Consider the following 12,381-nt stretch of genomic DNA (forward strand, 5'->3'; position numbering starts at 1 on the left):
TCAGTCAAAGAAACAAAGGACCGTCAATATCCTGACATTTTTGCCATCCTCTGTATAATATCAAGTCATTTTTGGTGGGAAGCAGAGTTCTCACAGGAAAGGGATTAAAAAGGGAAAGGCAGTCAAGGCTAGAAATAGGAGTCCAGGGATGGGTTTCTGAGAAGTCTTTCTCCTTTTCAGAAAGAAATGAATGGAGGAGGGGTCAGGGGTCAAAAACAGTAGGAAAGCTGCCTGGGAACAAGAATGAAGAGGGTTTAAGAATCACTTCTTATAGCCACAGGCATTGGAACTGCCCCCAAGCAAGTGACCTCTGACATAGTTAAAGAACTTGCCAGGTCTGAATTCTATTTCCTCTATTCAGACATCAATATTTCTCTGGCCTTTCTTGAATGGAACCTATACCTTGGAGTCAGGAAGACCTGAGCTTTAATCTTTAGTGAGACACTCCCTAGCTGAGTGACCCATCACTTAAGCATTCAATGCCTCAGTTTCCTCATCTATACAATAAAGATAGTAATAGTTACTTTCCAGGATTGTTGTGAGGCTAAAATGGGATGATCTTTGTAGAAGTCATTCACAGATCTTAGTGTTAACTATTTTTTTTCTTCAGTATTCTTTGACAGTTGCAAATTCAAGATAATCCCTATTTTTTTTTAACTCAAACTCTCAACAATCCAATTAGCTCCCCTGAATGCCTAAACTATCACTGTCTCACAAGTCTTCTCCCCAGTTTCAAAATTCCCCCATAATCTTTATGATAAGGCCACCATCAACCCATACATTCCTCCCAGGTGCAAAAGACAACTGAGGACAAACCTTAGCAACTCACTCCCACACCCAGTCACCTGCACTTCTCACTCTCACACCTCCTCTCTTTGTTATCCCGGATCATCAAACTTTCCTCCTACACGTAGTCCCTCTGAGCTTCCTCCTAAGGCAATATTTTCAAAGTTTCCCAGGTGCATCCCTATCATACACCTTTAAGCACCTGGCTACCTACCAATTCAGGGTGACAGAAATTGCAAATAGAATCCTCTGGTTGGAATTGTAAAATTCCTTTTAAAGAATTAAAGAGTTGAATTCCTTTCATTAACATAATAAAAATAGTGGCATAACATAAGAAGTTCTATCTGTAGGTAAGGGGAAGTGTAAGACTGATTTAAAGAAAGTGAATCTGAGTCACGGTAAGGTTCAGAAATGAATTCAACATGAGCTCTTGGTGCCCATAAAACCCAGGGAACTGGGTGACGGTGAGCTCCAGCTAGGCACACGCAAGCACTTTGTTTTCGACCTACATTGTCATCAAATGTTATCATTACCTACGATGTGTGTCGTCTTCCTCTGCGTTTGGCAGTAGCTACCTTTGGGCACTCACACCAACCTCATACAAGGTAACTCTTGCGATCCTTCAAAGGAATTTTACAGCCAGAATGGGGCCAGATGCTCTCAGGAGCAGACCATGGCTACCACCTGCTGGAGAATATAGATTATAGCAGTGGCCTGGAATTAAAACGAAGTTGCTGGGCATTACCCTGAAAGTCAGAACTGAAGCAGGGGAGGTAACGTCAGGGAAGTACCCATGCTCAGTAAAGTCAAATTATTTTTCTCATTATATTCACCAGACTCCGAGCTTCCTCCTGGTTGGGCCTCTGAAACACAGAATTAATTGCATTGTGATTTAGGATCAGCTAATCTATAAAAGGGATGATACCAGGAACCGGAGGGAAAATTTTAGAGAATTTTTCAGACTTCATCTATACCCCTTCACTGCTGAGATTGACAAGCGATCCTAATAAATGTCAGGATCAGGGTGATCCTGTAGAAAGAAAAAGCTGTTGTAGCTGGCATACCCTGATCCCAAAGGGCATGTAATCAGCCAATCAGATGATGGGAAGACTGATAGAATTCCCACCATCTTTAATGATAGCCAGTTGTGAGGCTTGTTGCAAATACAACCACATCTCCTCTTCTCCCATCACAGACTCTCATTCCACATCTTTCTTCTGAGCTGGATCTGAGCCTCTCAGGCAATTAGAACGAAACATTCCCCTATCCAGGCATCTAGAATAGCAGCTGTAGAAGTGTCATTGATAAACTTCCTGTCCCCAGCCTGCCCACCCTCTCCCCTTCAAATTTCCTGACTGAAACCAATATCCCTGGAGGACAAGCTTCCAGTACTGGGGCAATAGCAAATGAATAAGGACTTACCCTCTTTTAAATTTGGATGAAAGAGAGTATATCAGAAATTGAAGAGGAATGGATGGATTAGGATCCTTATTGTAAATCTCAATATACTGTCATCCCTTCCCTCAACCCATATCTCTTCCAAACTTGCCTACTCCTATCTATAGCATCACCATCCTTTTAGTCACCCTGGCTCAAAACTCTGGTACCATCTTCACTGTCATCTTGAACTCCATACTCTCCCTTACTCTATTTATATAAGTATAATAATCATAATGGTCATTTTTCAGTCATGACTGATTTTTTTCATGATCCCAGTTTAGGGTTTTCTTGGCAAAGATATTGGAATGGTTTGTCATTTCCCTCTCCAGCTCATTTTATAGATAAGGAAACTGAGTCAAACAGAGTTGCACAGCAACTATAGTTGAAGCTGGATTTGTAACTCAGGAATGAATCTTCCTGACTCCAGGCCCAGCAATTTCCCCACTGCACCACCTAGCTGCCCAATAAAATATAATATTACAATAAATGTTATTTCTTCTTCCACAACATCTCAACTTTATATCCCCTTCTCTCTATTCATGTAGCCACCACCCTAATTCAAGCTTTCGTCACCTTTCATCCTCCTAATTACTTTGCCTGGCTCAAATCTCTGTCCTCTCCAATCTTTCCTGTCAAAGTTATTTTCCAAAAGTAGAGATTGGAATGTATTATTTTCTGTTCAACAAACTCCAGTGGCCACCTATTGACTGAGATAAAATATGACATCATCTTTATCTCATCTTTTAAAAATTTGTATTTTTACATAAGTTTTGTAACATACAAAATTATTAATATTATCCTATATTACATTATAAATACTTAAATATATACTCTTTGGAGGTGGGTACTCAATTTTTTTTTACTGATAATGGTGTACAATAAAAAAAGTAGAGACTATTGTTCTAGATGTATGTTAACATTATAACTGTGAGAGGTAAACAACTTTATTGATATACTTGGGGACTGATTAAAAGCTAAAAGCATTTGTTGAAGCTGGAGAACTGTGAAGGACCAAGATATTTGACAAATATGTTGTACTAAGGCATCTTCAGAAAATGAATCTTGGGTTGGTTCAGCATAAAATCAATAACTGACCACTGAACCTCTTGCAATTCAAATCACTTTTCTGACTCCATCATCTTCCTGCAAGATGAATGTTTTGCAGACACAAAGAAATCTGATATTCAGCACCAAATTAAATTAATTAAATAGGTTTGGAAGCAGATAAGGGGAGAGTAAGTTAAATTCATTCTGTTCAGGAACAAAGTTACCTAATGGAAAATGCTTGTAACATTTGATGTAAGAAAAAGCCAATCCAGGGGGCAGAACCAAGGTGGCAGAGTAAAAGCAAGGACTTGCTTGAGCTCTCCCCCAAACCCCTCCACATACCTGTAACAAATTACTCTAAACAAATTCTAGAGCAACAGAACCCCAAAATGACAGAATGAAACAAATTTCCAGCCACAAACAACTTGGAAGGTTGACAGAAAAGGTCTGTTGCAACAGGCTGAGAGAGGAGCGCAATCCAGCACACAACATTCCAGCATAGACCAGGTCCCAGCAAACATGGAGCAAGTCTCAGAGCACTGACTCACTGGCAGCTGTGGCAGTTTTCAGACTTCTCAACCCATGAATGCCAAAGACAACTTAGAAGGTAAGTAGGAAAGGTCTGTTGGACCTGAGTGAGAGGGGAATGTGATCTAGCCCCAGCTCCACGCAGCAGTGGTGGTGGCAGCAGTTGCTTCCAGAACTCTTGTCCCACAGATGGTGGGGGAATCAAGCAGCTGATCAGAGAGAGATGGAGCAGATCTCTTTGCTGGTACTGAATCAGGATTCTCTTGCTTTGCCTGGGCTTGGATCTGGTTCATAATCCTGGGTGACAGTTCTGGGGCAAGGAGGAGCCCTGGTGTGGTGGACCTTGTAGCAGCAGTGAAGAGGAAATTCTCCTCACAGTTTAAAGGCAGAAAAGAGTGCTTGTGGTCACTCACAGACTAGAGCACAGGCCAGGAGAGAAGTAAACACCTCTTCTTTGATCATAGACCACTTTGGAAAAACTGAAAATGTACAGGTCCCTAGAAATCTCTCTGAAAATAGCTGCATAAAATCCTAAAACCTTGGGACAGTACACCCTCCATACTGGAAGCAGAGCCCTACCTTAACAAAGAGTTAAAAAGTCAAGTTATTGGCTGGGAAAATGAGCAAACAGCAGAAAAAACTCAGAGTATAGAATCTTATTTTGGTGACAAAGAAGATCAAAACATACAACCAAAAGAAGAAAACAAAGTCAAAGCCGCTTCATCCAAAGCCTCCAAGAAAAATATAAATTGATCTCAGGCCATGGAAGAATTCAAAAAGGATTGTGAAAATCAAGTAAGAGAAGTAGAGGAAGAAAGATAAATGAGAGTGATGCAAGAAAATCATGAAAAATGAGTCAACAGCTTCCTAAAGGAGACCCCAAAATAGTGAAGAAAATAGCACCTTAAAAAATAGACTAACCTACATGCAAAAGAGGTCCAAAAAGCCAATGAGGAGAAGAATGCCTTAAAAAGAAGAATTGGCCAAATGGAAAAGGAAGTACAAAATTCACTGAAAAAAATAATTCCTTAAAAATTGGAATGGAGCAAATGGAAGGTAATGACTTTAAGAGAAATCAAGAAGTTATAAAAAAAAAAACCAAAAGAATTAAAAAATGGAAGACAATAGAATATCTCTTGGAAAAACAACTGAACTGGAAAATAGATCCAGGAGAGAGAAATTTAAAATATTGGGCTACCTGAAAGCCATGATCAAAAAAAGAACCTGGACATCATCTTTCAAGAAATTATCAAGGAAAACTGTCCTGATATTCTAGAACCAGAGGGTAAAATAGAAACTGAAAGAATTCACCAATCACCTCCTGAAAGAGATCGAAAAAGGAAAACTCCTAGGAATATTATAGCCAAATTCCAGAGTTCCCAAATCAAGGAGAAAATATTGTAAGCAGCTGGAAAGAAACAATTCAAGTATTGTGAAAAAGCAATCAGGATAACACAAGATTTAGCAACTTCTACATTAAAGGATTCAGAGGGCTTGGAATATGTTATTCCAGAAGTCAAAGCAGCTGAGATTAAAACCAAGAATCACCTACCCAGAAAAACTGAGTATAATCCTTCAGGGGAAAAAAATGGGCATTCAGTGAAATAAAGGATTTTCAAGAATTCTTGATGAAAAGACCAGAGCTGAATAGAAAATTTGACTTTCAAATACAAGATTCAAGAAAAGCATGGAAAGGTAAACAGGAAAGAGAAATCATAAGGGACTTATTAAAGTTGAACTATTCACATTCCTACATGGAAAAATGATATTTGTAACTCAGGAGATCGTCATTATTAAGATATTTGGAGGGTATATGTAGATATATAGATAGATATAGATATAGATATATACAGAGAGAGAGAGAGAGAGAGAGAGAGAGAGAGAGAGAGAGAGAGAGAGAGAGATAGAGAGAGAGAGAGAGAGAGAGAGAGAGAGAGAGAGAGAAAGGGCATAGGATGAGTTGAATATGAAAGGATGATACCTAAAAAACAAAATTAAGGGATGAGAGAGGAATGTACTGGGAGAAGGAGAATGGGATAGGTAGAATGGGGTAAATTTTCTCACACAGAAAAGAAGAAGCTTTTACAATGGAGGGGAAGAGAGGAGAGGTGAAAGGGAATGAGTGAACCTTACTCTCATTGGAATTGGCTTAAGGAGACAATAACATACACCCTCAATTGGGTAGGGGAATCCATCTTAGCCTACAGGAAGGTAGGGGGGAAAGGAATAAGAGGGGGATGATACAGTGGAGGGTAGATTGAAGGGCAGCGTAATCAGAAGCAAACACTTTTGAGGAGGGACAGGATCAAAGGAGAGAATAGAATAAATGGGGGCAGGATAGAATGGAGAGAAATACAGTTAGTCTTTCACAACATGACTGTTATGGAAGTGTCATGTGTGATTACACATGTATAACCTATATCAAATTGCTTGCCTTCTTAATGAGAGTGGGTGGGGAGGAAGGAGGGAAGAAAATTTGGAACTCAAAGTTTTAAAAACTAATGTTAAAAATTGTTTTTACATGCAACTGGAAAATAAGATGTACAGACAATGGGGTTTTGAAATCTGTCTTGCCCTACAGGAAAATAGAAGGGGAAGGGGATAAAAGAAGGGGGGTGATAGAAGGGAGGGCATATTGGGGAAATGGATAATCAGAATGCCCACCCTCCTGGGTTGAGGGTAGGGGAGAGATGGGGAGAAAATTTGGAGCTCAAAATATTGTGGAAGTGAATGCTGAAAACTAAAAATTAATTAATTAATAAAAAAAAAAAAGTCAATCCATTCTGACAGAAATTCTCTAAGCATGATTTGGGAACCATTGGTTGTCAATAAAGGTCTTTCACATGGTGTAAAAGTTGGTCTATACTTTTGCCTATACCTTTGTTTTTAGATATACATCAAAATATGATAATTAGTACTAATAGTATAGCATCAAAACCATTAAATTCAGTGAAATATTTCTATATTCTCTTCCAGCCCTTTTTCTTTTTTTCTTTTCTTCCTTCCTTCCCTCTCTTTTTTCATTCTTCCTTCTTGTCTTCCTTCCTTCCTTCTCTCTATAGTGGGGACTGATACATGCAAAGAGGGCATCAATGCTCTTGGCAGATATAAATTCCCCATATGATAATGACTGAGGAACCTGCTTTGGGAATAGTATTGATGACTATAATGGAAGTGTCCTGGACAAATGGTGTGGCATCAATAGACATTCTGGTTACAGTTAGCCAACCATGTTGTGAATAAGAGGTTCTTTTATTGGCTCTAAGTCATTCGAAAAAGGTCTGAGTAAACCTCACCAGTTCTCTTTGACTGCTTTGCTCTTTGACTGCTTCACTGACAGTATTCGGAAAGAGACAACTTTATAAGGGAAGAGGTCTGGGCCCCCTCCCATTGAGGCTGACATTTGGTCTATGAATATAAACCTGATTCTTTGTCTGCCTGAGCATTTGTTCTTCCATTTTGGGTGGAAGAATGGAAGACTCCAACATTGTAAGTTTCTAAAGATCATGAGGCATCTGGCTTTCAAGAGTTCAGGTTTTGGAGCAAGCTGAATCCATGGCCTGATAATCAAAGAGTAAACTTCATGATTGATGTTCAGGACTCAGCCCAGTGGTAACTGAGACAAAGACTCATCTGGCAGTCATGCCATGTTCAGACATGAACTTGGTGAAACCAGTGCTAAGTAGGAACTGAATTAAGTCTGAGTTAATCCTCTCCAGAGAAATGGGATGAAGGGCAGAGTGCTTTGAAGGTTTAAGGAGAAATATTTGTACTTTTCTTCTCTTTTTGGAGTGGGGGAAGGCATGGCAATTGGGGTTAAGTGACTTGCCCAAGGTCACACAACTAGTAAGTGTGTCAAGTGTCTGAGGTTGGATTTGAACTCAGGTCCTCCTGAATCCAGGGTCAGTGCTCTACTCACTGCACCACTTAGTCACCCCTCTTTTGTTCCCCTCTCCCATTCCCCCAGAAGACTATGATAAAGTTTAGATATATTTCTCTATAGTTATAGATATATATATATATGTGCACATATACATATATAAATATATACATACTTGTAGACATATACTTTCCCAAACATGTACTACTCCTGATCTTTGTTTTTATTGTTTAAGCATATCTCTTGTTTCCTGTCCCTCTTGCCTCCTCTACTTAACTTCTACTCACTATCTTGCCCTCCTATTACATGCCTACCCCCCTCCAAGGATCCCTCTCCTATCCTCCCATTCCCATAAATGTAAACACCCCTCTATGCCCCCCTTTTACCTATTCCCTCTCCCTCCCCTCTAAAAATATCTCCTTTGTACTCTCCCCCTTCCCTATGCCCCTACCATTTTATTTCTTCTGAATTAAGAAGACTTTTATACTTTTCTAAATAGATATGTATTGTTCCCTCTTAAACCCCTTCCCAATGAAAGGAAGTTACCAGCCCTCCTCCCCATCTAATTCCTCTGAATCAATTCTTTCATTTGTACAAAATAATTACTATTTTTAGCTATTCCTAAATGGTTTTACTTTTTAAATTCATATCATACTCAGATTTCCCCCAATCTTACTTATGAGCTACCCAATTTTTTTTTATTTATTTAAGTTTTCAACATTCATTTCCACAAAATTTTGGGTTCCCAATTTTCTCCCCATTTCTCCCTCCCCCCACCCCAAAACGCTGAGCATTCTAATTACCCCTATCACCAATCTGTTCTCCTTTCTAACATCCCTCCCTTCCCTTATCCCCATCCTCTCTTTTGTCCTGTAGGGCAAGATAAATTTCTATAGTCCATTACCTGTATTTCTTATTTCCTAGTTGCAAGAACAATACTCAACACTTGTTCCTAAAACTTTGAGTTCCAACTTCTCTTCATCCCTCGCTCCCTCCCCATTCCTTTTGGGAAGGCAAGCAATTCAATATAGGCCATATCTGTGGTTTTGCAATTGACTTCCATGATAGTCATGTTGTGTAAGACTAACTATATTTCCCTCAATCCTATCCCGCCCCCCATTGCTTCTATTCTCTCTTTTGATCCTATCCTTCCCCAAGAGTGTTGACTTCTAATTGCTCCCTCTTCCCATTGCCCTCCCTTCTATCATCCCCCCCACCCTGCTTATCATTTTCTCCCCCACTTTCCTGTATTGTAAGATAGGTTTTCATACCAAAATGAGTGTGCATTTTATTCTTTCCTTTAGTCGAATGTGATGAGAGTAAGCTTCACGTTTTTTCTCTCACCTCCCCTCTTTTTCCCTCCACTGAAAAGTCTTTTGCTTGCCTCTTTTATGAGAGATAATTTGCCCCATTTCATTTCTCCCTTTCTCCTCCCAACATATTTCTCTCTCACCCCTTAATTTCAATATTTTAAGATATGATCCCATCCTATTCAGTTCTTGCTGTGCTCTCTGTCTCTCTCTCTATGTGTGTGTATGTGTATGTAATCCCACCAACTACTTAGATACTGAAAAAAGTTTCAAGAGTTACAAATATTGTCTTTCCATGTAGGAATGTAAATAGTTCAACTTTAGTAAGTCCCTTATGATTTCTGTTTACTGTTTACCTTTTCATGCTTCTCTTGATTGTTGTGTTTGAAAGTCAAATTTTCTTTTCAGCTCTGGTCTTTTCATCAAGAATGCTTGAAAGTCCTCTGTTTCATTGAAAGACTATTTTTTCCCCTGAAGTATTATACTCAGTTTTGCTGGATAGGTGATTCTTGGTTTTAGTCCTAGTTCCTTTGACTTCTGGAATATCCTATTCCATGCTCTTCGATCCCTTAATGTAGAAGCTGCTAGATCTTGTGTTATCCTGATTGTATTTCCACAATACTTGAATTGTTTCTTTCTAGCTGCTTGCAATATTTTCTCCTTGACCTGGGAACTCTGGAATTTGGCCAATGTTCCTAGGAATTTCTCTTTTTGGATCTCTTTCAGGAGGTAATCATTGGATCCTTTCAATATTTATTTTGCCCCCTGGTTCTAGAATATCAGGGCAGTTTTCCTTGGTAATTTCATGAAAGATGATGTCTAGGTTCTTTTTTTGATCATGGCTTTCAAGTAGTCCCATAATTTTTAAATTATCTCTCCTGGATCTATTTTCCAGGTCAGTTGTTTCTCCAATGAGTTATTTCACATTATCTTCTATTTTTTCATTCTTTTGGTTTGGTTTTGTAATTTCTTGGTTTCTCATGAAGTCATTAGCTTCCATCTGCTCCATTCTAATTTTTAAAGAACTATTTTCTTCAGTGAACTTTTGAACCCCCTTTTCCATTTAGCTAATTCTGCTTTTTAAAACATTCTTCTCCTTGCTGACTTTTTGGACCTATTTTGCCAATTTTAAAGGTGTCATTTTCTTCAGCATTTTGGGGGGTCTTCTTTAGCAAGCTGTTGACTTCCTTTATATGATTTTCTTGCATCACTCTCATTTCTCTTCCCAATTTTTCCTCCACCTCTCTTACTTGATTTTCTTTTTTTTTTTTCAGTTATTTGTTGTTTATTCAGTATTTAGGGTTAGTATGACACTTGAGGAATTGGTTGTGTTGTTGTACACATACAGATCTTTTTATATAATATGGAAATTTACAGCTATTGATATATATATAGGCAGACAAAATCAGGTCCTCTAGAAAGGTGATACATGGGGGCCATGCTGTAGTGCCCTAATGGAGGGGAGGCACAAAGGTAATCAATGCATCAATAAAGAATTACTACTGTATGGTGTTTTGTATCCAGGAGTGTTGTCTTCTGGACCTGAGGGAACTTGTAGCACCTACATACAAAGCAGGTAGTTTATATACCTGTGGGCCACTGGCTGTGCTTGACACCAACCACTGAGACTATACAGGTCATATTCAGTATCATATGCAAACTACAACAGGGTTCTATTCCCCATTTCTAACTTTAGGAAGAAACTAGAGTGTGTTCACAGGTTTTACACTTCTGGTGTTTAGTCGCTAATCAGAGGAAGGATTTGGTCTATCTGAGAAGCAGATCATACATAACCCCTCAACCCCTGTCCTGTTCTCTTTATGGCAGCACATTCAAAGGCTTTAAAATTGCAGCTCCTTCTGGATTCCCCAAAGAGTATCTGCACTCTTCTTTAAATGGCTCTCCTCCTCCAGATTCAGGTTGACCTTCACCACATCTGAAATGCCATTCTGCCCCAAGACACATGGGACACTAAGGAAGACATCCTCTTTAATGCCATATAGGCCCTTGATCATGGTGGAAATTGGATGCACTCTCCTAAGATTCTTCATAATGCTTTCTGCCAGATCTGCCACAGACAAACCAATGGCCCAGGAAGTGTAGCCCTTCAGTTTGATTACCTCATAAGCACTTTCAACCACCTGTTTATGAACATCTTTCCAATTTTCTGCATCAGAATCAGTTCCCAAAGAAGGATGAAGGTTCTTTAGAGACACACCAGCAAGATTCACACCGCTCCACACAGGAACACTGGAGTCTCCATGTTCCCCAAGGACCCATCCATGACAACTTAAAGAATGGACACCAAGTCTCTCCCCCATTAGGTAACGGAAACGGGCAGAATCCAGATTGCAACCACTTCCAATAACACGGTTTTTAGGAAAGCCACTTAGCTTCCAGGCCACATATGTCAAAATATCCACTGGATTGGAAACAATAAGCAGCTTGCAATTAGGGCTGTATTTAACAATATTAGGAATGATGAATTTAAAGATATTCACATTACGCTGGACCAAATTAAGACGACTTTCTTCCTCTTGTTGACGTGCCCCAGCCGTAACAATGACCAGCTTTGAGTTTGCAGTCACACTGTAGTCTTTGCCAGAAACAATCTTTGGCGTTTTGAGGAAAAGGCTGCCATGCTGGAGATCCATCATCTCTCCCTTTAGTTTGTCTTCTATTACATCAACTAGGGCAAGTTCATCAGCCAATTCCTTTGTTAAGACACTAATGGCACATGCCATGCCAACTGCACCAACCCCAACAACAGTGATCTTGTTCTGGGAAACCTGGTCCTCCTTTAGGACATTCAAGATAAGCTGATCCTTGACAGTTGATGCCACTTTGGAGGGTAGCTGGGGGGATAGCTGGTCAGGCTGTGAAAGTTCTAAGATAGATGAGAGGTTGCTGCTCCCAAGCTCGCCTCTTACTTGATTTTCAAAATCCTTTTTGACGTCTTCCATGGCCTGAGACAATTGCATATTTATTTTGGAGGTTTTGGGTGCAGAAGCATTGACTTTTAGGTCTTCCTCTGATGGTATGCATTGTTCTTCTGCATCTGAAAGTATGGAAGAAAATACCTGTTCACCAAGAAAGTAGCCTTCTATAGTTTTATTTTTTTCCCCCTTTTTTGGGCATTTTCCTAGTCAGTTACTTGACTTTTGACTCCTTTGTCAAGAAGAGGGTATACTCTGGGGATCTGTAAGTTCTCAGTTCCTCCAAGGTGGCACAATCAAGAGAGAGGAATTTACTTCTCTCTTGGCCTGTGCTCTGGTCTAGCAGCAACCACTAGCACTCTTCTGCCTAGGATCTCTGAGTAGGATTACCTTTCCAGAGCCTCCACCAGCTCTACTAGGCCAGCACTCCTCCTCATCCCAGGGGTGCCACACA

The 12,381-nt window shown here is 39.7% G+C and overlaps 1 pseudogene; it reads right to left on the minus strand.

The window, feature by feature from the left end:
* Positions 1 to 10,624: 10,624 nt before the first annotated feature.
* Positions 10,625 to 11,973, minus strand: LOC140501930 (L-lactate dehydrogenase A chain pseudogene; annotated as a pseudogene).
* Positions 11,974 to 12,381: the final 408 nt, after the last annotated feature.

This window comes from Notamacropus eugenii, chromosome 4 (assembly GCF_028372415.1).
Source record: "Notamacropus eugenii isolate mMacEug1 chromosome 4, mMacEug1.pri_v2, whole genome shotgun sequence".
Classification (NCBI taxonomy): domain Eukaryota; kingdom Metazoa; phylum Chordata; class Mammalia; order Diprotodontia; family Macropodidae; genus Notamacropus; species Notamacropus eugenii.